This window comes from Brienomyrus brachyistius, chromosome 5 (assembly GCF_023856365.1).
Source record: "Brienomyrus brachyistius isolate T26 chromosome 5, BBRACH_0.4, whole genome shotgun sequence".
In the NCBI taxonomy this organism is placed as follows: domain Eukaryota; kingdom Metazoa; phylum Chordata; class Actinopteri; order Osteoglossiformes; family Mormyridae; genus Brienomyrus; species Brienomyrus brachyistius.
In genome coordinates, this window is record NC_064537.1 from 7,368,480 (window position 1) to 7,392,393 (window position 23,914).

The 23,914-nt window shown below is 50.1% G+C and overlaps 1 protein-coding gene across 3 annotated transcripts in view; it reads right to left on the reverse strand.

Annotated features, from left to right (window-relative positions):
* Positions 1 to 22,539, reverse strand: part of elfn2a (extracellular leucine-rich repeat and fibronectin type III domain containing 2a) — a 97,851-nt gene extending 75,312 nt beyond the window's left edge. For 2 of the 3 annotated variants that reach the window (XM_049015516.1, XM_049015515.1), the window contains exon 1: positions 22,204 to 22,539. The gene's annotated coding sequence lies outside the window, so the exon portion shown is untranslated. Of the gene's footprint in view, positions 1 to 15,724; positions 15,766 to 22,203 lie in introns of those variants that run through there. The other variant, XM_049015517.1, reaches the window with a different exon arrangement.
* Between the last annotated feature and the right edge of the window lie 1,375 nt (positions 22,540 to 23,914).

A 23,914-nucleotide genomic window follows, 5' to 3' on the forward strand; every position in this document is an offset into this window, starting at 1 on the left:
CACCGCCTCACAGTCAGGAGCCAGCCTCAATTTCGTTTAATTTTTGCTGGAGTGAACCCTACAGTGTAACGCTCACTGGAGACACGCATCAAACCTGATTACATAGTACACCAGCCATTTCCTAATAAGAATCACTCAGGCACGATCTACATGTAAACATTTATGAAAGAGTATCAGACAAAGCGCTGAATCAAGCATCTTGGCGGACACAAGCAGAACGTCTCACGGCGGGCGGATGCTGGGTTTGCTAGAGGCTGCGACGGGGGTTGGAAGGCGTGGCGCGCCGTCCGTGACATTACCATCAATCTGCCGCTGTCGACGTGGAGGAGTAATGCCCAGCGGACGCAGGAATCAGGGAAACGGCCGCGTCAGCGTGCTGGAGATGATAGGTAAAGCGGCACGTCAGAACGGAGGACTGGCATCGCACGTGCCGGGACTGATGGATTAGGTACCCAGAAAGGTGAGGGAGACCAAGGTAAAAAACAAAAACGCAAACACGAGAAAGGGGAATAAACCGTGTCTGATGGAACTGAAGCTGTAGCAGAAAAAGGAAGGTAGCAGCTCCATGTCCAAATATCAGAAAGGTAAACAAGGTCTTTTAAACCTTAACATGGCTGTAAATCTCTAAGCACGTGAGGATAAAAATTCACATCACACCAATTTGATAATAGATGGCATCGATTATTACATTTATCTCTACAGGGATGAGCTCCTGTTGCATAGCTAAACTCTCCTATGTCTCTGAGAAGATGGAGCACCAGCACCACTGTCTGTGAGGTCAGCTGACATTCATGGGCGCCGCCTCTGTCCCAGCTGGTGAGATTCTCTTCCGCGGTGAGCGGGTTTTCGCACGCAGGTGGGGATGGCGGGGAAATCCCCACCCGAAATGCCGTGCAGCTCAAGCAAACACCGCTCTCAGCGTTGCAAGTCGGTCCGGGCCGATCCGTCTCTTTACGGTCCCCAGGCAGTCGAGGCACCAGCGGAGAGGCCACTGATCGAATCACACAGTCCATTAGCCTACCCGCCCCCATCTGGGGGCCGCCTTGTTGCACAGGTCATAGCTACAATGCCGACAGGAAGGCATCCGCTAACGCCCACTGCTTTGATGTTCAAGGAATGATGGGAAAAACGCAACTCGATTCGATTTAGTAGAGAAAAACAAGACCGGGCAATAAAAGCATCTTGAAAAATTAGATTAGGATTTTTGGCTCATGTGATTATTAAACAACCCCACCCAGGATCTATCTTCTTATGAGAGTGAGAACAATAGAGCAAGCTTGGTTATACCACAGGGATTTATGATCTTTAGTGACAAAAGGTCCCACCATCCCTGTTCCCTCCAGCCAAGACCACACTACATTTTATGCATTTAGCAGATGCTTTTATCCAAAGAGATTTGTCGCCTATGGCTTACTCTCTGGGGGCTTTGGGTGGGGATGCTGTAAAGCGCTTTGAGACAATGTAATGTTGTGATAACACGCTATACAAAAATAAGTTTATTGTTGTTTGTTATGTATTTTTTTTTTTTGAAAGCTGGTTCGATCAGTCCCTGAAGCAACTGGAGGCTAAGGGCCACACTCAGGGGCCCCACAGTGGAATCATTCTGCTAACCCAGAGATTTGAACCAACAACCTCCTGGTGGGTCTCGACCCACTGAGCCACAAACCTCGTGCTGCAACATCACAAGCAGAGTTGGGGGCACTTCTCGGAAAGAGCGTCAGTTCCACTCACACAAAATCACACGCTCACACACCAAAGGGGGTTTAGAGAAGCCAAGCCTTAAGAGGGCGATGCGGGGCTGGCACAGAGCCGAAAGCTGCTCGAACCCGCAGCTCACGTGTCCCATCAGTGATACGGGATAAACAGCTCCCTGTTAAATCTGTCCCCTGGCTGGGGAACTGATGAACATGGCATCCAATCATGGCTTTGTTTAAATATTCATCCATTTGATAGGGGGTGTGGATGAGCTCCGAGGGACATGATTAGCTTTGGATGTAAAAGGCTGGCACGATGGGACGCGGGTTTATCCGGCCACACGGGCACTGGACACAAACAGTGGCCCAGGTCAAATGGAGGCTACGGGGTATTCCCTAAGAGTCCTGAGGTTAGCATAGCATGCTAGCACAAAACGTCCACTAAAAACAAATACAAAACAAGGAGGGGGTTGCATGGCTCAGTGGGTCACGTGTCTGTGCCTCTGATTGGACGGTTTCCGGTTTGATTCCCAACCAAAACATAACTGCTCTAGTGCTGTCAGATGAACAGTTGGCCCTACATTCACCCCCCGAGCTTCACTCATCCTCCCCCATAAAAGCAGGGAAAGATGGGAGATGCAAAAAGGAAACATTTCTCTGCACACAAAACTTTACTCCTTCACATATGCCATTCATATCAAGTTACATACGCCATTGTTTGGCTAAAATGTTACAATTAAGAATTCTTTGATATTCTCTGGCTCTGATATATTTTTTGATATTTCACACTTTCACAAGAACTCCTACTAGCCCGCTACTGCTGGCTAATGTTAAATAACAAGCACCCCTACCAACCTACCAATTTGATGCAACAGCGCCCCCCATTGAGCCTCTGTGTCTCTCTCATTATCATCCAGTCCAGGCTAAATTAATCCAATGGCCATTGCAGAATGAAATCGATGCGCGGCCTTTAATTAATCACTGTCCCTCGCGCTAACGTCGCCGGCTCGTCTGCACTCCGCACCGCGGTGGCCATCGCTGTCCACCCGCTATAGGCTCCTCAACGGAGAATCCGAACAGGAACAATGAAACGACACAGTGTCAAAGTGAAAATCTCGATTCCGCTTTAGCATATGATCTACATTCCTCACAACAGATGATTAAAGTGGCAGCTGGGACTCAAGGGAAGGAGCAAAAGAGAATAGAAGAGAAGATGAACCTCACTGATCTTGGACGAGAGGGAGGCATCTTCTACGTTGCATGCAGTCCCTCCCTCCCCCCACCCCACCATCCCCAACAAGCGCACAACTGTCGCTGCCTCCAATACTGCCAAGAACGTGAGGGTCAGCTGGGTCCCCGGGCGCGCTGCTCGCCTCCACGTAACCATGCCGACTGTTATGTGGACATTCCTCCCTCCCGAGCCTCCAGGTGCTGTCCTCCATTTTCTAGCTGGCATCTCTGCATAAGCTATAAGCTCACCCGTCAACAAAATGAAAAAAAAGCACAGACACGGCTGGCCATCTGGCCTTCAGCCACACCGACGTGTCACCTCCCTCCTCACGGACAGCGACTCCGATCCATGGGTACGGACCCTCCTGGCAGTGAGCCTCATTACCCGTCAGACACCTTCACCTTCTAAAAGCCACCTCTGGGCTACTCCGCTCCGCTACCACCAGCTTTAAATAGTCCCCGCCTCCCGCCTCCCGCCGTCGTCCTCCTACGGCTCCCATTTTCCCCAGTGCCGTAACGAGCTCAAGCACCTCGGATCCACCGGGCCGCCGCTCTCCCACGGACGCAACCCGGAGACACCCTCAGCCACTGGGATGACGGACTCGATGGAGTCCAGCAGCAGGTAATGCAGCGACGTAATGGACGGGAACCCCGGCGGAGCAATGGATGCATTACGATCCTCTGTATAATCCTTACATTTAAATAAGTGTTAGTTGAAAATTCCAACTCTGATCAATATTTTAATTAAAGCTGGACACTTATCCATCGGTTTTCAGGAACTGCTTACATGATCACAGGAAGCATGAGGTCAGGAGGGCAGCCCAGACACGCCGCTGAAGGACAGATATGTGCCCACACACACACACACGCATGCGAGCGCACAGAATCAAATACACACACAGTGTAATCGAGGTTCTCCCAAGGAGCCCTATACTTCGAAAGTAGGACTGAATTTAACTCAGATTTAACTTTCAATACTTCCGTCTTCCTCTTCATTCCCTGCTGAACTGGTTCTGGGGTATCTCCCTCCTGCAGGAGGTCACAGCGTGATCCAACGGGCGACTCACGTCTAACGAGGCCCCTCCCCCTCTGGCTGCCAGAACTCGCCCCTCTGGAGCGGGGGGGGGGGGGGGGGCTCTCCCTGGCGTGGTTTCCCTCTCCGCTGCGGCCCCAGCTGTGCGTGTCCTCGTCCGCTGGGCTCCCCCACATCTCCTGCACCTGCGCTCTCGTCACAGGTCGTGCCCAGTACACGCTTACGGAACGCAAGGCACAGCTGCACCCGGCCTCCCTGCTTCTCTTCCTCTCCACTGCAATCACCACCCATTCATCTCTCCGGATCCCATCACCCCGGTACCACTCCCTGGATGCCACTCATCCCTCACACTTCCTCCCCCCTGATCAATGCTCCCGTGTCACCCCGGTGTCACTCAGTCTCCCACTGCCCCCCCCCCCCACTTCATTCCTGCCCTCCCAGGCCACGTGGAGCATATCCTCCGCATACACATCCAAGGGGCAAATTAAGCACGAGGAGATAAAGGGCCCTTATTTACAGTGGAGTGTCTCGCTGGTCGATGACGCCGTCTGTAGGTGTGCCGGGGAAGAAGCAATTAGAGAGAACGCGCGCTCGCGAGAGAGAAAATTACGACGTCTAGAAGGTTCCGGCATAATATAATGGCTCAGAACGCCACTAAGAACAAGAGCATGGACCGACTGATTATAAGCACGTCGGTAGCAAAAACAGGATGTCAACGCCGAGTGAGAAAGAGCACCAGAAGGTTCTCTCCGACAGAGGGAGCGGGTTTCTCGGAAAACTCCTCACGCCTCCGGGCCTCCTGCATTTTAGACGTATACCTAATCCACGCCGTAATCCCCTTAGCCATTCTACCCCGCTACAGCTAATGAGCTCAGCTTGCTGGGGATGGAGGCATCGTATGCGCAGCAGATTGCGGTGGGGGGGCGAGGCTGGGTCGGGTTGGGGTGCGGGGCACACTCACGACACACTCATAAGTGCATTAACACCACGTTAATGCGATTTATTTCTTTTACAACCGCCTCCACCTTTCCGTTTCACGCCAGGCCCTCCGATGCCGTGTCATTACAGAAGTCTGGAGCATGCTGGGAAAACGGCAACAGCAGGATCGATCCACCCAGTTCAGTCCAATTCCGACGGCCAGGCTATAACGGGCCGACACACAGCATGGACTTTACATCCCGTGGGCGCGTAGGGTGCGTCGAATCGGGGCCACGCGGCAGCGGTGCGTCTCTAATGAGCGGCGGGATGCGGGGGCTCGAAGATCGCGTAAGGATATGTGGACACAGGTGGCTCAGCAGATGCCAAAGATCACTAATAGGGAAAGCGAATGTAGAGGAGAACATGTAAAACGTGGAACGTGAGAGGAAACCGGACACAGGCACACGGAACACGGGGCTCCACAGCACCGTTTCAATACATATGACCACATATACAACTGCAAAGAAATTAAAACATATTAATATTCGCAGTTACTCAGGGTAGGGTTCCCCAATAGGAAGAGAAAAATGTCCAAAGAGATAGGCCTGCTCATCAGGCAAAATCACCAGCGGAAGAAAATAACATATAAATAACATACAATATGGGGGGCAGTGGTCTCTGTCTTGGTGTTGATGGGATTTGGCAAAAAGAGACAAATATTAGAGGAGCCAAAAAAAAAAACAAGGGCAAACAAAACAGAGAAATATTGGCATTTTTAGTTTTTTGATTGCAGTCACAGATTTTTATAAAATTTAAATATAAAAATATGAAATTTCCCATTATGGGGGCCGAACAAAAATGGGCCCCACAAAGTTAAAATAACAGGTTTTTAATCACATTGTGAGGAAATATGGTCCCCACAACGTAATAATTACAAACACACACACACATACACAAGCTGGATAAATGAAGACAGAAAAATGCCTCACATGTTTTAGAACCCCTGGCAAAAAAGCTAACACAGACACAGCGGGAGCACACGCACTCCCAACACACAGAACAACAGGTGGGCGCTGAACCCACAACCTACAGAAACACAGCGAGAGCACGCGCACTCCCAACACACAGAACAACAAGTGGGAGCTGAACCCACAACCTACAGAAACACAGCGAGAGCACGCGCACTCCTGACACACAGAACAACAGGTGGGAGCTGAACCCAAAACCTACAGAAACACAGCGAGAGCACGCGCACTCCTGACACACAGAACAACAGGTGGGAGCTGAACCCACAACCTACAGAAACACAGTGAGAGCACGCGCACTCCCCACACACAGAACAAAAGGTGGGAGCTTAACCCACAACCTACAGAAACACAGCGAGAGCACGCGCACTCCCAACACACAGATCAACAGGTGGGAGCTGAACCCACAACCTACAGAAACACAGCAAGAGCATGCGCACTCCTGACACACAGAACAACAGGTGGGAGCTGAACCCACAACCTCCAGAAACACAGTGAGAGCACGCGCACTCCCCACACACAGAACAAAAGGTGGGAGCTTAACCCACAACCTACAGAAACACAGCGAGAGCACGCGCACTCCCAACACACAGATCAACAGGTGGGAGCTGAACCCACAACCTACAGAAACACAGCAAGAGCACGCGCACTCCTGACACACAGAACAACAGGTGGGAGCTGAACCCACAACCTACAGAAACACAGTCAGAGCACGCGCACTCCCCACACACAGAACAACAGGTGGGAGCTTAACCCACAACCTACAGAAACACAGCGAGAGCATGCGCACTCCCAACACACAGATCAATAGGTGGGAGCAGAACCCACAACCTACAGCACCACAGCGAGAGCATGCGCACTCCCGACACACAGATCAACAGGTGGGAGCTGAACCCACAAACTAAAGAAACACAATGAGAGCACGCGCACTCCCAACACACAGATCAACAGGTGGGAGCTGAACCCACAACCTACAGAAACACAGTGAGAGCACACGCACTCCCAACACACAGAACAACAGGCTGAACCTGCAACATGTGAAACTCTAGGTCCAATGTTCCACTGAGCCACCTTGCTGGTTAATTTGCAAATGATTTCAAAACAATACACAACCACATTGTGTATTCTGCAACTGGCTCTGAATCTTATTAACCTCAGCAGTGAGCATCAATTGGGGCTCAGTTATCGTTGCTCTGTGAGCATAAAGTCCTGAACTTGGTTTGGGTCGGATTCTAGCTTCTTTGCAGTTCTCTGTATTAACATCATCTTCTAGGTTACTGTCCTGGGTTGGCTGGAGTCTTGTTTCCATGTTTGTGGTCTTGATTACCCAGAGTTCTGCAGTTGGTTTGCCGAACAACCAACATGTTATTTTTATGTTTGTTGTCATCTACTTTTGCTTTGTTTTTGTCTTTCAGCCCCCCCCCTTCCTGGACCTTCTCTGCATTTGAATCTGCTTCTTATGCACCTTGTCCATCCAGTTAGCAGCCCTGCGTCCCAATCAGGGACTATTCTGCAGAAAGCAGACAATATGGACAGATGGCCCAGTAGGGGCTCCTCAATCTATGTTTTTGTTCTCTGAACCCTGCCGCTGACTTGCATTTAACACAGTTCCTCCCCATCTATCATTGAGTTCTTCCTAGTGTCACAGGAGCCAAACAATAAACAATTCCTGAAAACCAGCCCGCGTGTAAAACCGTTCCCATCATCACGGAGATTTTGTCTGCTGTTTTCAGGGAGGTTGGCCGTCCTGCTCATTGGCAGGCAAACCGCCGTGTCTCTCTGACATCTCCGCTCATCGCACCGCATCAAACGTAACTGTGGACCCCTTGGATACAAAGAGCGCATCCATGACAACAAGAGTCAGCACCAATAGCAAATAGAGTTCGGTCTACATGACTGTCAGGTCCAGACGGATGCAAAATGAACTGGTACGTTAATCAATGTATCAATATACAAGACCTGAGGGCCACCAATTGACTTGGAGATCACCTGATATCAAATTTTCACTCACTACAAAGCGGGGGTATGACACTTAAATTACCTGGGAAACATCTGCTAAGCATGTCCTCTCCAAACGGGGGCCACTTGAGCTATTTTTTATGGGCCAAAAGAGAAACGAGAGAGAGGAAAAACTGATGTCTGTACTCCGCTACTCCATAAGATACCCAGGTCTATGCAGATCGCTTAAATGAAAAATTATGAAGTGGAAAATGAGAGATCGACCTGCTGGGCCAGATTTAATAATGAATTAAAACACGGGCCATATAAAAATGAAGCGATCGGGCCCGCAGGGCAGTAGTTGGAAAGCTCTGCTACAACGGTTGGGTAAAAAGGTAGAAACGCAGCCAGGTGAGTAACGTGTGAAACGTGACCACTTCACTGTGTGAAGTCTGCATGTTCTCCATGTCGGGTTCCCTCTCCCACAACACAAAAACACACGCTTCAGTGAACCGCCGCCTCTCAATTGCCCATAATATAGATGAATCTTTATTTCACACGGACCCAGCAATGAACTGCCATCACATGCACACACCCTGGCCAGTGTATGGATGGTAGGGACAGCAGCCAGTGTGTTTAGGGGGTTGGGGGATTGGGCCTGATTTGATCCCTACATAAGAACATAAGAAATTTACAAACAAGAGGAGGCCATTCGGCCCATCAAGCTCTTTTGGGGGGAACTTTACTAATAGCTCTGAGTTGTTAAAATCTTATCTAGCTCTGATTTAAAGGAACCCAGGGTTTTAGCTTGCACTACACTAACAGGAAGACTATTCCATACCCTACACGCTGTGTAAAGAAATGCTTTCTCAAATCCATTTTAAAATGTTCTCCCACTAATTTCTACGTTGAAACCAAACGTAGAGCCTTGCAACTCCAGGCTCATCCAGCCCGGGATTAGTGGTTAGAAGGTGGAGGGAGGAATTTAATAAAAACAAGTCTGCATCAATACCCGGAAACAAAATGCATCTGGATTCATTTTGCCACTATTAGATTTGCTAGTCTTTGGGTTTAATCATCATAAAGGCTTGTCCATATTTACAGGTTTTGCAGATGGTGGTGAAGCACTTACAAAAGAATTATTTGCTTTCTTTTGATGATGAGCCTCATGGAGCATGAAGACCCCCCATGGGGGAGAAGCAGAGGTTGCAGGGTGAGAGTGTCACTCGCGGACAGCTGTGGGTCAGACAGAAGCCTCTGACTGATGTGCGGAAGGATCCGCCACAGTTTGCCCCAGGGCTGTGGCACCATTCCATCTTTCTGCACTGCAAATCAAGCATGGGAAGACTGGGAGGTCCCGCCGGGAAAAGAGGCTGGCGTTGAGGATGCATTCCAGGTCGTTAAGGGCGTCACAGGTTGTGTCGATGGGGCTCACACACATCTGGAAGTGTGCGCACAGTTAGGGAGGTTAGTTTGCACATCTGCATGCAAACGACACACTGACCCCTTGATGGCCTGGATTAACGTGAAAATAGCAACACCATTTTCCATAAATGCTTATCTAGTACTGGGTCACCGTCAGCCTGTAGCCTATCCCAGGACACACAGGGTACGAGGCAGGGCAGCTCCCAAGGAGAACATGCAAATTCCACACCCAGCACCACCTAAGCAAGCCCCATCAAACCCTAAACCTCTCTACTCCTGTCACGAGTCACCAAGGCCACTCGAGAATGCCAAGAGGGCATTTTAATTTATAGAAAAGAGGAATATTGCAGCAGGGCACACAGAAAATAGCCCCAATAACATTTTATCTGGGACTCAATGGACCATAAATTCATCACATAGCATGAGTGATGATTTCTAAAAAAAAAAAAAAAACCAGAGGTCACAGAAGAACAAATCGATTTCTGTAACAGACATACGGCACTTCTATGTAAATAAGGAATTTCTGCAGTCCCGTTTTCTCTTCCCCAAAGGCTGAAACTGTCCATGAAACACACAGAATTAATTAAGGAGGCAATTTCTAAAGAACACTGCGAGGCGCATAACGCTGTTTAATTTTCGTGGCTATCAGCTCCTCTTGGCGAACGTGGCCATAAACCCATTTGCATCCCGCCCCTCTCGCTGGGAATCGACATTATTTCCAGAGAGATGGCTGTCTCAATGCACCGGTACACATGCCGGTCTGCTTATTAATTTGCGAATGGCACGAGCGGAGGCAGACGCTCGTTTATGAATACTGACAACGCGCCGACGGGGCCCACATCTATGGGGGCGGGCGCCATTGGCCCTCTCAGCAAACCCCCGTTGCTGAGGGTCAAGCCTTCTTCATCCACGCAGTGGTCTCCGACGAGCTTCCCCCACAGACCCGGCCGCGTCGTCTCATTAGCGTCTCACAGGCGCAGCGGGGAGGGGGACATGATTGCGGAGCAAAAGTGCATTCATGAGGTGCTTTTTATTGCAACTGCTATGGTGCATGGTGCTTAGAACCCTTAATAAAGTCCAAATTATATTCCGAATGAGAGTTTTGTGGTCGAACTGTATTAGAATAATGCAGAATTTGATTTTGGATACCAAGGCTCCCTGCAGAGCGTTAGCACCAGGCTAGTGTTAGTAGAACTCCCCCGCGTCTCATGGCAGCATAAGTGAAGACTGTGGCAATCAATATGCGGGCATTGTGACATCATAATCAAGTGACGCATGCTATGCCATCCAAACATGCCTATAGTCCCCAAAAACGTGGTTGCCCCTCTTCTGAACCAGCTTTTTTAAAAGCCTCCCCAAAAGATATTCATGAAGGGGATGTCAGAACAAATGTGGAGAGAGGAGAAAGTCACCCTGTCTTACGCCCTGGAGGGGGGCATGTTTGGGGGTGAGTGAGGAAGGGAGCGGCACCCTCTAATTGGTCCAGAGGGTAACAGTGGATTAAGAGGGCAGCCAACCACGACGAAAATGACCATGACAAACTCGGGGACACGAAGCTTAGCTGTCGCCCTTCTCCCCCTTCTCCCCCTTCCCCCCACCCCCAGCACCAGCACCAAAGTCAGTCAGGCTTAGTGTGGGGCCGGTGGGAGACATTAAACCTTCCTGAGAAGAGATGTAGAGCACTGTCGCATCGAGCTGTCAGACAGCTTAGCGACTGAGAAGCAAACAACTTAACCAGGCACTTGATGAATGCATGAACAATTAAAGTATTTGGCTCTATTCTCTTAAACTCTAAATCCCAACCTTGAGGATGCTGCACCATCATTAGAAGTGTGTGTGTGTATACATATATATTACACTATATACACGTACTGTGTCAAATGCTTCTGCACACACTGCGATCCTCTGCATTTGCATGTCACTCACTTAACATTTACTAAAAATACACTCAATATTCTTTGCTAACAAATAAATGTATAGCATGTTCACAATTTCAGTACCTTTATTAGCAAAAGGCGTCAATAAAAATTCCATGCATCCTTTTCTACAAGGGACATTAAATACTGCTCTGTTTCATGGGATGAAACACTTAACTAGTGCATTTAAAGTTAAAGAACAGCCCAGAATTCCACTCTGCCATCACACACCCAGTTAATAGAATGTCAGACATGCACTGTTACATACTCTGTCCATGTTATGAAGGAAACTTGTTTTATTTGACTTATATTTTCATAGATAATTGTTCACCGCAACTTTCCAATGCTTAACAAGAATAAAAATCTGCAGTTTATGAAATTAATGGAAATGTGCTAAAAGCCCGTGGTGTGCAAAAGCTTTTGACTGGTAGTGTATATAGTATATGTTTGAATCACCCCTAGCCCCCTCCATCTGTATGATTGTCCTGTTTTCTCCCCAGGGCCGATCTAAACAAGCCACACCTGTTGATCGTTCGCCCCACCTTGTTCCAGCCCTCATTTGATTCACTTCAGCTGCCTTGTTTGATCCCCGTTAGTCCTGCCAATAAGTGTTCCCCTGTCTCGTGTGAGTTTAGTTCCGTCATCGATTTTGTGAGTCCCTGTTTTGTGTGCCTTAGCTCCCGTTTTCAGCTGCCGTGATCCTGTTTGTTTTCCGTTCTGTTAATAACAATAATTGTCCTTATTTCTGATTACCTGCACGTGTGTAAATCACCACCAAAGCATTATCACTGACTTCTAGTATTGAATTCATAATGAAACACATTCCAATAATCATGCATATCCTTCACACTTTAATCCAGAATGTCATGGGCGAATTTCCTGTACTTGCAAATAGAAGATTGATTACTTTAGAAGGCAAAGCCACGAATTAAAAAAAAAAAAAAAAAGTAATGATAATGAACTGATGATTCTAGGAACTTCTAAAAATAGAGGCTTTCATCAGAAGCTCTCCCAAAGCAGCACCTTCTGTAGACACCTCCAGTGGTTAGCTGGTGTTTCCACAGAAAGACATGAAGCGTTTCTTTTCCGCAAGGTCCTGTTTTTCAGGGGCCCTTAACAGAGACCCCATTACCTCCCCATCACTCCTTCCTCAGGAGCAGTCCCACACATTCATTACTCATTACTCTATGGAGGATTCTGCTTTCATCAGTTATTACCAAATGGGCGCTTTATTGCAAAAAGGCCCAGCTTAGTAACCACCTCAGGTAAGCATAGCTATTTGGCAGAGATAGGACGTAAAAGGCATCATTACATGGTAGCACAATGGGTAACATGGTAGCTCTCATATTCAGGGTTGCAGGTTCGGCTCAGGCTTGGGGGGGGCGGCATGGTGGTGCAGTGGTTAGCACTGTTGCCTCACATCTCTGGGACCCGGGTTTGAGTCTCCGCCTGGGTCGCATGTGTATGGAGTTTACATGTTCTCCCCATGTCGTCGTGGGGTTTCCTCCAGGTACTCCGGTTTCCCCACACAGTCCAAAAAACATGCTGAGGCTAATTGGAGTTACTAAATTGCCCATAGGTGTGTGAGTGAATGGTGTGTGAGTGTGCCCTGCGATGGGCTGGCCCCCCATCCTGGGTTGTTCCCTGCCTCGTGCCCATTGCTTCCGGGATAGGCTCCGGATCCCCCGCGACCCAGTAGGATAAGCGGTTTGGAAAATGGATGGATGGATGGATGAACGAATGAATGAGAAGTGCCCACAAAAATATGAATACAAACACTGTGTGTGTGTGCGTGCGTGCGTGCACATTGCCTGTGGGTGTTCTGGTTTCCTCTTGTGGTCCAAAAACATGCGACCATGCAAATATGCATCCCTAAATTGGCGGTATTGAGTGTGTGCCCGGTGATGGACTGGCATCCTGTGCAAGGTGTTCTCCTGTTGTGGGGCCCTGAGCTGCCTGGCAGAGGCTCCAGGCTCCCCGCATGAACAGCTGGAGGATGGATGTCATATTACAATATTTATAATGGGCGATATTTCTCATCGCAGCAGAAATTCTGAAATTCTGGTGGAAAGCCACACAGACATAATTGCTGATATTGATTTATCCCACCAGTCCCCCCTTCCCTCTCCGCGTCTTGGGAGACCACAACATCGCAAAGAGATGCTTTGGGGAACCCTACCTTTTCCACTTCTCTTTACATGCCACCAAATCAGCAGTGTTACTTTTGCGAATATGCTGAGGTTAGTCCTGTTGCCCCGTCACCCTCTCGCTCAGCTAAGCAGCTGGAACATCCAAGAGCACTTCCCCTTGGGTTAAATATCACCCAGAACCAGAGGTGGCCCCAGAAGGGGGGCGGAGTTTTAAGCAAGGTGTTCCTCTGGCACATCCCTCTACCAACAGGATTTCAGAAAAGAAAACCACCCATTGTGATGCGTCAATGGTGTCCCACGGCGACCAGCTTGTGCTGCCTCTACTCAGGCCAGCCCCATGATAGAGCCTGCCTTAGCCATAGCCAGAAGAAGCCTGACACACTGCTGGGAAAAAATTGGACTTGACCCACGGCCAAGAGGAGCGCAAACACGAGTCCGTGAGAGGGAAGCTGAAGGCGGCTTTCCTCACAGAGCTGATGAGGACTCTTGAGAGCGTCAGTGTGATAAAAGAAGTGGGTAGGTGATCCTCCATCACGGACTGAAGCATTCGCGGCCGATTTTAAGCACATCCATTCCCAGCGTAATGAAGACATTCTTCTCCAGCGGCTGTTTGATGATTATTTTTTAACATTAAACAAAAACTCTGAATGCTGAAGTACCCAGTCTGACAGAGTGGATCTTGCACAGGCTGCGGCCGGTATCTCTCTCTATCTCCTTCGCTCGCTCGCATTCATCTCGGCTCAGAGGTCGGGACGGCAGAGGAGGAGGTACGCCAAAGAGCTTCACAGGCAGCAGACTGATAGCCAAGAAAAACAGGTCACGAAAAGCATGATGATTCTTATTGTTTTCGGCTGGGCTTAGGGCTGGTGCTCGTTCCTTCATTCATGCTACTGGAATTGCAGAGCCGCGAAACACAGCCGTGATGTCGGAAAGTAACCAGGCGGAGGAAAGCAGAGGGAAAAGCGAACCGACCGAGTACGCCAAACGAAAATAAAAAGCACCATGAAAAAGAGGGGGGAAAGAAACAAAGAATGATTGCTAAAATTCAATATAAAATATGTGTTTTTTTACGCATGGCCAAAAATATTAAAAACTATCAGCAGGGGTGGGTAATTTAGGTCCAGAATGTAAAACAAGATTTTGTTTCAACCAGCCAGTTGAGTACTCTGTGACTGTAACACTTTATACTCAACCACTGAATATCAGCAGGGATAAAGCCTTTTGTGGTCCATGTTTGCCCTCATTGTCAAATACCCAATGACATCCAAAGCCAGTAGATTCTTCTCAGTTCCGCCCAGAACGCATTCATACCCAGGCTGGCACGCACTGTCACGCCTCAGACACACCTGCGCGTGCCAATCAGCAGCGGCCCTCAGACAGACGAGGGCGGGGACGATTAGCGGCACGGATGAAGACGCCAGAACGCGGGACGCAGCCAGAACGGGGTTAATTAAGATGCATCCCACTGCTTGAGAGCCGTGGCAGTGCCGGGGGAGGCTAAGAGATAAAAAAAAAAAAACCTGAAATCTAATAAAATAAAAAGCAGACATTTTATTTATGAGCGGTTCAGGCACTGAAAAATGCTCACGGCAGGGGAGTCCCCGGGTGAGGAATGACCATGTGGGAGACACCGGGGGGTCCCCCCCTCACTGTCCCCAGTCACTGACCTAAAACGAGACGCAGAAGAGCCTTCAGGCAAATGACAGACATGTCCACTCCGTGTCCAGCCACATGAGTCATCTGTTTGTGATACGGAATTAAAATCCAATCCCTTCAGGTCATTTCACACATGGGATTAATTTCATTAAAAAGAAAACAGGCCTAAAATATGCATGTTACGGTTAAAATACATTCTTAATAACACTCCACTTTTCATTAAACTAGTCTGTTTGCATTTATAAATACTATAAATAAAAAAGCTTATCCGCCTGGGTCTTTTTGCCTAGAACTCAAGGTAGAGCCCATCAAGGGCAGGGTGCCGGTCCATCACCGATGCACTAGGTCCAGCTGAAGGAAATGCAAACCACGGGAACTGCGGACCGGGGTGAGACCGGAGGCCTGTCTAAATTGCACAGCCTCAGAGAGCCCGTGACGAAGCCGGCCCAAGCCCCCACTACAACCCGCCAAAGGGACTCTGGGACTGAGACTGACACGCAGCCCTATGTTACATTATTGGCCACAGGGCGTCCGCCTACCTCCCCACACCGCACTGTAATAAAGGTCACCATCAGTGTTCCATTTCCATGCATCATTTGAGTATCAGTCCTGAAACTGCTGCAGCCGGTTTCCGTGTCAGCATCACTGCGTGTTGCGTGAGGCCCTTGATGCTGCCTTCGCCCCCCCATCACCAACATTACAACCACCCCATTATAAAAGGAGCAGGCTACAAACATACCCAGGGGCACCGCCCATTTCCTCCTTGCCACGCTGATCACCGGTGGGGGGGGTGGGGGAATTTATCTTGTCACATCTCTAAGACCGTCAGCGTCTCTGCACCCCCACCGCCTCAGGTCCGGCCAGCTGGCAACCCCGGCACTGAACATTATCTCCCAGCAGAGGGTGTTAACTAATTAAAGTGGAATAACTTTGGGGGAAAATGTCCATCAGTGCAGATGAGAAACGGCGCACAACTTGCAATTCACTTCTTACGCCGACCTGTAAGCCGGAGATGAGCAGCGGATGAAGAGTATTCTAAATAATTTCCGTCATCACCATGGCTGCGATCTAGAGGCGAGGCTAAAGCCATGTGACTTAAATCCCAAGAGGGACATTGCAGTTATATCCAGGATACCTACATGTAACATGAACAGTTCCAGTGAAACGTCTCGTGATACAAACAGGGAACTGTAAGGTTCTTTGGATAAGGGCCAAACTGTACACATTTCACTGCTGTGCTGTACTGTCGTTAGATCAATGATTTACCCCCTAATGTAACATAACTATGCGTCCGGGTGCAGTATGTGAAGGCAGCCATTAATAGGTTAGTGGCTGACAGAGAGGTCAGTCTTAATGAAAACATGGAATGGGACTTACAGCTCCCAGACCAGCCTGGGACTGTTCCGGTCCGAAATGCAGGAAAGGGCCAAAAACGGGGCCCTGCTTGTAAACGAGGAACTTTCCCAGCTCGTTATCTCTGTGCTATCAGCCCCCCATTGATTAATTACCGTAATGAACGAAATGAAGAGCTCTCCCGACGCAGGTATAATCAGCAATTACATACACCCGCCACCCCCGACTGGAGGGTACCCAGCTTTGCTTAATCCGTTTATGGCCCCCACCCCCCACGTGGGGACAGCTGACAACGTCAATGACCTTCAGTAGCCATCGGAAACACCAGGCGTCCCACGGGAACCACTGCATCACTGCGGCCTTTCACAAGCCTTTCCCAGAGGTCATGTGACAGGTATAATGTCGGTGTAGTGGGGCGATAGGGTGGGGTCCCAGGCTCCAGCCAATCCCAAAGCCCGTTCCATTCAGAACTCCGGCTAGCCCATTACAAGCCCCATGCATGATCTTTGAAGTATCTTTGGCGAGTATCACACCGCCTGAGGTCCGGTCTACTTCACATCTTTGCAGACACATTTCAATCTGGAAAAAAACCCAAACATCCCGACCTGACCGCCCTTCACTCCCCTACCTGACTGCTCTCCACTTCCCGACTTGCTCTCCGCTTCCCAACCTGACCGCCCTCCGTTTCCCTACCTGCCCGCTCTTCTCTTTCCAGACCCGACCGCTCTCCGCTTTCCTATCTGCCCGCTCTCCGCTTTCCCGACCCGACCGCTCTCCGCTTTCCCGACCCGACCGCTCTCCGCTTCCCAACCCGACCGCTGTCCGCTTCTCAACTTGACCGCTCTCCGCTTCCCAACCCGATCGCTCTCCGCTTTCCCGACCCGACCGCTCTCCTCTTTCCCGACCCGACCGCTGTCCGCTTCCCGACCTGACCGGTATCCGCTTCCCTACTTGACCGCTCTCCGCTTCTCAACTTGACCGCTCTCCGCTTCCCAACCCGATCGCTCTCCGCTTTCCCGACCCGACCGCTCTCCTCTTTCCCGACCCGACCGCTGTCCGCTTCCCGACCTGACCGGTATCCGCTTCCCTACCTGACCGCTCTCCGCTTCTCAACTTGACCGCTGTCCGCTTCCCAACCTGACCGCTCTCCGCTTCCCGACCTGACCGGTATCTGAGTCCAAATCTGTCCACTCTCTGCTTCCCGAACTGATCGTTCTCCAGTTCCTGACCTCACCGTTCACCAGTTCCCAGTCGGCCCACACTCCAGTTCCTGACCTCACCGTTCTCCAGTTCCCATTCGGCCCACACTCTAGTTCCTGACCTTACCGCTCCCCAGTTCCCAGTCGGCCCACACTCTAGTTCCTGACCTCACCGCTCCCCAGTTCCCAGTTGGCCCACACTCCAGTTCCTGACCTCACCGCTCCCCAGTTCCCAATCGGTCCACACTCCAGTTCCTGACCTCACTGTTCTCCAGTTCCCAGTCGTCCCACACTCCAGTTCCTGACCTCACCGCTCCCCAGTTCCCAATCGGTCCACACTCCAGTTCCTGACCTCACCGTTCTCCAGTTCCCAGTCGTCCCACACTCCAGTTCCTGACCTCACCGCTCCCCAGGTCCCAATCGGTCCACACTCCAGTTCCTAACCTCACCGTTCTCCAGTTTCCAGTCGGTCCACACTCCAGTTCCTGACCTCACCGCTCCCCAGTTCCCAATCGGTCCACACTCCAGTTCCTGACCTCACCGCTCCCCAGTTCCCAGTCGGCCCACACTCTAGTTCCTGACCTCACCGCTCCCCAGTTCCCAGTCGGCCCACACTCCAGTTCCTGACCTCACCGATCCCCAGGTCCCAGTCGGCCCATACTCCAGTTCCTGACCTAACAACTTGGTGTTCCATCCAAAGTTCCTTTTTGAGAGGGAAACTCAGAGGGTGGCCTGAGCAAAAATTTCATTGTGTCCCACAGAGTGATGAGGAATTAAACAGAGAGACAAGAAGACCGCGGAAGGCACGGGAGACAGGGGGTAAGCAGACACGATGGGGCATGGTGTGACAAACAACCCCCCCGCCAGGCCCCCGCTCTAAAACTAACCTATGCTAATGTATGCTAATGCAATGCACTAGAGTCCCACATGCCAACACACAAGGGCAACAGCAGCCGCGGTCACCTGCTGTCGCGGAATGGCAGCGTAACGGTATGAAGCACCCCCCCCCCCAGTGGATTAAGCAGACAAAAACCTAGATGTCTTCATGTCAAACCCCCAATCCATCATGGAAGGGAGGTCACACAGCAGAGACTCACCTCCACTAAGCACCAATGGCTGCGTGCCACTCGTACCCCATACCAGGGTAAAGGAGGCCTCCCATCAGGCATAAGGCATGCCTCTGACAGGCAGAAGAACACAGGGTGCATGTTCCGTGTTCCATAATCTGAGGTTTCAGGAACGCGGAACAACCTTTTAAAATGAGGCTTCTCCTTGTCCTACATTTCACAGGGCCGGCTGTAATGGAGACGGGCCTTTCTGGATGCTGGATATATCACCCCCCCCCCCCCCACCTTTCCGTGACGCACGCACACACAGGGCCCCGGCGGTTTCCCAGGTTTCACATGACTGACGGGCACGCCCCTGCCTAATGAGCTCCCCACTCCGATCTTTTCAGAAGGCAAACGGCATGATAAAATAAATCGAGGAGAAAAAAACGTGCAGCCTGCCCCCGGCGGCCAAGGCACGGCGCCCTGATGGGCAGCCGGGCATGGCGCAGGGTGTGAATCGCAGCCAAACGTCCACGCCCCATGGCAGGCGATGTGCCCGCCTCGCACTGGTAACACCGCTGCGTAATTTCATTTTCCCGGCACAGTAATAACCCAACACACAGGAGACGACCGCTCGGAGCTGCTATCCTACAAAAAAAGAGGAGGAGAAGGAACAGCTGAAGCTCTGCTTCCTTTTTTTTTCTACGAGCCGCAATCACTGGGGGACAATAAAGACGGATGAACAATCGGAGGAGATAAGATCCCCGCCATGCAGCTCCACTGTACCACAGGTTACATACTGCAGGATTTCCTGTCTAATAGGAAGCAATGGACTGAAGTCAGTTCCACCACCCCCCTACAGAGCACAGGGGACAGACTGGCACCAAACTCATAGTGACCACGCCCATGGCACACCTCCCACACCCCCAACAAAAACCCATCCCTCAAATACCAGCGAGAAAGCCCCCCTCCCCCCACCCATATCTTTCAGCCCCCATCGCTTCACTCTGCACCTCTGGGCTCCATCCTTAACGGGACTAATTATTTATGCCAAATTCCAGATAAGCCTCTTTTCTCTTCACAATCTTATCTGCCGCTAATTGAAAGACAGTTCCCCGGCAAACAGGAGCCCATGCAGCACCTAAAGGAGTGTTCGAAGTCACATTAACCGGTGTTTACATCACCTCTTACACATCCGAAGGAAACCTGCGCCTGAAATGAACGGCGGCCCAACACTGAGGAGACGTACCCCATCGCCACAAACAACCAATTTCTGATCCAAATCCAGCGAAGGCCCATGTAGAAACGGAGCTGACATGGTCCGAAAGCCCACAGGAGTCTTCCGATTCCCGAACCAGGACTCACCAAGCGTCCTTCTGGAGCAGAACATTCAGCTTTTCTGAAACTATATTCCGACACCATGTTAATATTTATGTGTAAAGTGTGGACCCCCTTATGCTGTATAAACCACAGCTTCCCATGATCCTCTGGTGCTCTGAATATGTGTGGAGGAAGAAACAGCACGGGCAACTGCAAGAAGCTCACGTGGGACTCTTTAAGGATGCAGTCTGCTTGCTTTGATCTTTGCTCTGGGCAGTAAAACGTGACAAAAACAATTTTTTTTCCACTTTTGAACCAACATAAGTGTGATCTGGTGAGAAATCATGCCGTAGCAGCCACAGGTGGTTGGCATATCGCTGAATTTTAGCTAGTTTTACCTGTTCTATGCAGCAGGTTGGAGGAAAGAGGGTGATGCACAAATCCACATATACTGAAAAACAGAAATAAATGACATTCTACAAAACTAGGGAAACAATAAAACTGCAATAGGGAACATTCTCACCTAAAGCTGTCTTGACCGCTTTCGGGGCTGGTGTGCTGATTTTTCCTACTGACGTCACGCGACCCACCCCAGCCTCCCCACTTCTAGGTCCTGCTGCCTACCACTCTGGCATAGACAACGAGAAGCGCGGTCCTTTCCACCAGAGCCACTGCGTCCCACAAATTTGATACCGTTTGCTAAAGAGCACAGCAGTCTTCCCTTGAGTTCCTTGACCACCAGATCGGCACACAGGGAAAGAGCCCAGTGCAGCTATAGAATGTTAAGCCTGTAGAGGGACTCCTGGCTCCCCTCCCAGGGGAATCCCTTAGCCCTCGTCAATCTGTCAGATTCCCTGCTTTGATCTGCTTCCCGCAGTGTGATCTCCTTGACCAGCCAGTCGGTGGCCAATGCAGACACCCGCCACCTTCAGGATGCGGCCGTAAAAATGCTTCGGGAAATCACTGGCGGTCTGAGGCTCAGATTTAAATTAACCCCACCCCCACGCTCCAGAGCCTATCCGGTCATGGCCGCAAGGTGCACCTCTAGCAAGCCTAAAGACACGGAACCTGTCTGATCTGAGTAGGAAAAGCGTCTGTAAATCAGAGTGCTGGCAAGGAGAGGAAATACACCTCGCTCTCCATCAGAGATTAACAAAACATAACAAACAAGTGTCCTTTAACAGTTTGCGTTTATCTCAGTTACATCATTTAGAAGTGCATTATGTTTGGTTTGAACCCAGATAAGTTTAACTGGATTTTATTGTATTTCCGCGCAGGTCGAAAGATTCAGCGCATAAGTATACTTCTCTATCCCATTTTTATAGGGTAATGAGATGCCGATAAAACGGATATATTTTAAAAGCCCCGCTTTTCGCTGACGAAATCCGTGAGAGGGAGAAAAATACGCACTTCTGTAGTACAGTATGAGTCCTCCGCGCGTTAGGGTTCATTAGCATTCCCTTGTAATCCCCTGACTGCCGTTCAAATGACAGCCAGTCAAGCCGGGAGACCCCAGGCTTCGGCAGTCGTTGCGTATTTGCCAGCCTATAAATCAAGCCAAGGCGCTTCCCTCTCCAGCGCTACTTCAGTCCCTCTCTGCGTCCATCCCACTCTGTCTGTCTGTCTGTCTGTCTGTCTCTCAAACACACACACACACACACACACGTCAGCACACGCGCGCGCACAGCCACCGCTTTTAATTAAAGCGCGCGTGCCAAAGAAGCGATAATAACGCGACCAGAAAACGCGGCACGAGGCGGGCGCGCGCGCGGAGAGCACCGGCCGTTCGTCACGGTCGGCGAGGCACAGGCACGCGGCACCCTCAGCCCCGGAAACGGCGCACGTACAGCACCTCGCGTGGCGCACAGCCGGCCACCTGTGTACGCCCCCTTTATCCCCCCACTACATGTGTTAATGCAAAATAACGGACCGCAAAACTGCATAATCCGCAAGCTGTGCGCGGCTATCCGAAACACGAACAGCATAAAAGTGCTTCGTAGAGAACTGTTACTTTTGCAATTCATGATCGGTTCGTTGTGTGAAACACTGAATGGACCCTCGTATCTGGCTGAACTTCGCAGAATCTAAAATCGCCCAGAATCACGTAGCAATACATTTCCATGTCGCCGTAAGATTACAAGAAAACTAAATATAAATGGGTTACCCCAGATCCTATCACAGGTCCTAACTGGAGCAGCTCTGCTAGTAGTTTGGACCGGTTCGCAATGTATATTGCACATGCATTACGAGGTTTGTAACAGCGGCGTTAAAAGGCAGATAGCAGTGTTCCGCTTTACCTGAATGTGACCGGGCGTGTAACCCTCGCACGGGAGCTGCTCCTTGGCACACGTATGATCCGCCGCGTCTCATGAAAGGCTGTTTTTCATCCACCGACAAAACGCCGTGCGCTCTCGGAGGAAGAGAGGGAGAGACAGACACAGACGACGGGGATGGAGGGAGAGAGAGAGAGAATCGAGGAGGAAGGGGGGGGAGAAAGAGAGAGAGAAGGAAAGGGGAAATAAAGCTCTAGCTGGTTTTACCGTTCCCGACTGCAGAGGAAAGAACATTACTAACAATAATATTTTTCCATAGGTCTGTTATTGAGAATATAAACCGAGACGTTCAGTGATATGGTACCATCATGGTATATTGCAATTAACATGCCAATATATTAACTTGAGATAAAGAAGGCAAAATCTTTTCGGTGTTTGCGAAGGCACTTGTAATAGTAAATATGCGTCTTTACTGGATGAATAATAAAATAAAAGGAAAAGAAATAAATACGGCACGTTCACAAGCGGAGCGCGTGACGGCGGCCGGCGCGCGGCTCGTTGTACGCGCGCGCCTGCTCTGAACCCCGGACACGTAGCGGGACCCTTTGGCGGCGAGCCGGCACTCAGGGCTTGGGGAGCTGCGCTCCGACGGCCGCCAGCGCTACTCTGAGCCCCACCGCATCCTATATATTGCTGTCTTGCAGGATGCGCTTTAAAACCCGCAATTATACTGGGAGGGATACTGAAAAACTCACGGTAATCCGTATCCGCGACCCCAGGCCAACCTCCAGCTAAATTATATATAATACTCCGTATAATGTATGAAATGTTTTATATTAAATTAAATTAATATCATATTATGGTTTTATGTAATATTTGTGCATGGTGCCTTTAGAATCCCATGAGGCGTTCTAGACAAGCTTCACTGCCCAGTTTCACTTTGTCCCAGACAGTGCGCACTGGGGTTTGGAGGGGGCGGTTTGCTAAATTGGCGTCGCCCCCCCCCATGAAGATGACGTCCTAGGCGACTGTCTTTGTCGCGTAGTTGGTTGACCTGCCCTGTTTGTCCAATTAAGTTCGCAGTGCCTGTAGTAGCTGTGCGTGAACAGTGCTGTAATAAATACTTTGGAAAAGTGTGACCGTAACACAGACTGCATTTCAGGAATTCCACAATAACTTCATGTCTGTGTCTCACAGTAAAGGATCTGCGTCCTGACCATCTGTGTCTGTCTGTGTCTCGCAGTAAGGGAGCTGCGTCGTGACTATGTGTGTCTGTGTGTGTCTGTGAGCATGTCTGTGTGTCTGGCTGTGTGTGTGTCTGTCTGTGTGTGTGTTGCCACTTGCTCACAGTCATCCTGTCTTACTGCGTCACTGCTCTGCTTTTCGCACGATGGATGGCTGTGCTGTAAACAGACAATGCTGTGTCATGAACCAGGCTGATGCAGGTCTGCTGAGCAGCTTCCATCACACGAGCCGACAGAAACCAGTGGGCAGGCGACGAACTGTCGCTTATGGAAAAATATTCAGCGTTTGACTCTACGCAAAACCTTACATGAAATTCATATTTGACGTGGAGAATGATCAATTTTCTTTTCCACATGAGAGTGCTGTGATTGGTAGCTCTAAATATCCTTCACCCACGTGCAATTTATAGGTTACACACAGATGATGTGTGATCCTACCCTGTTGCGTCTCACCTGGCCATTTCACACTCCCGAGACCTGAGCTGCTTATT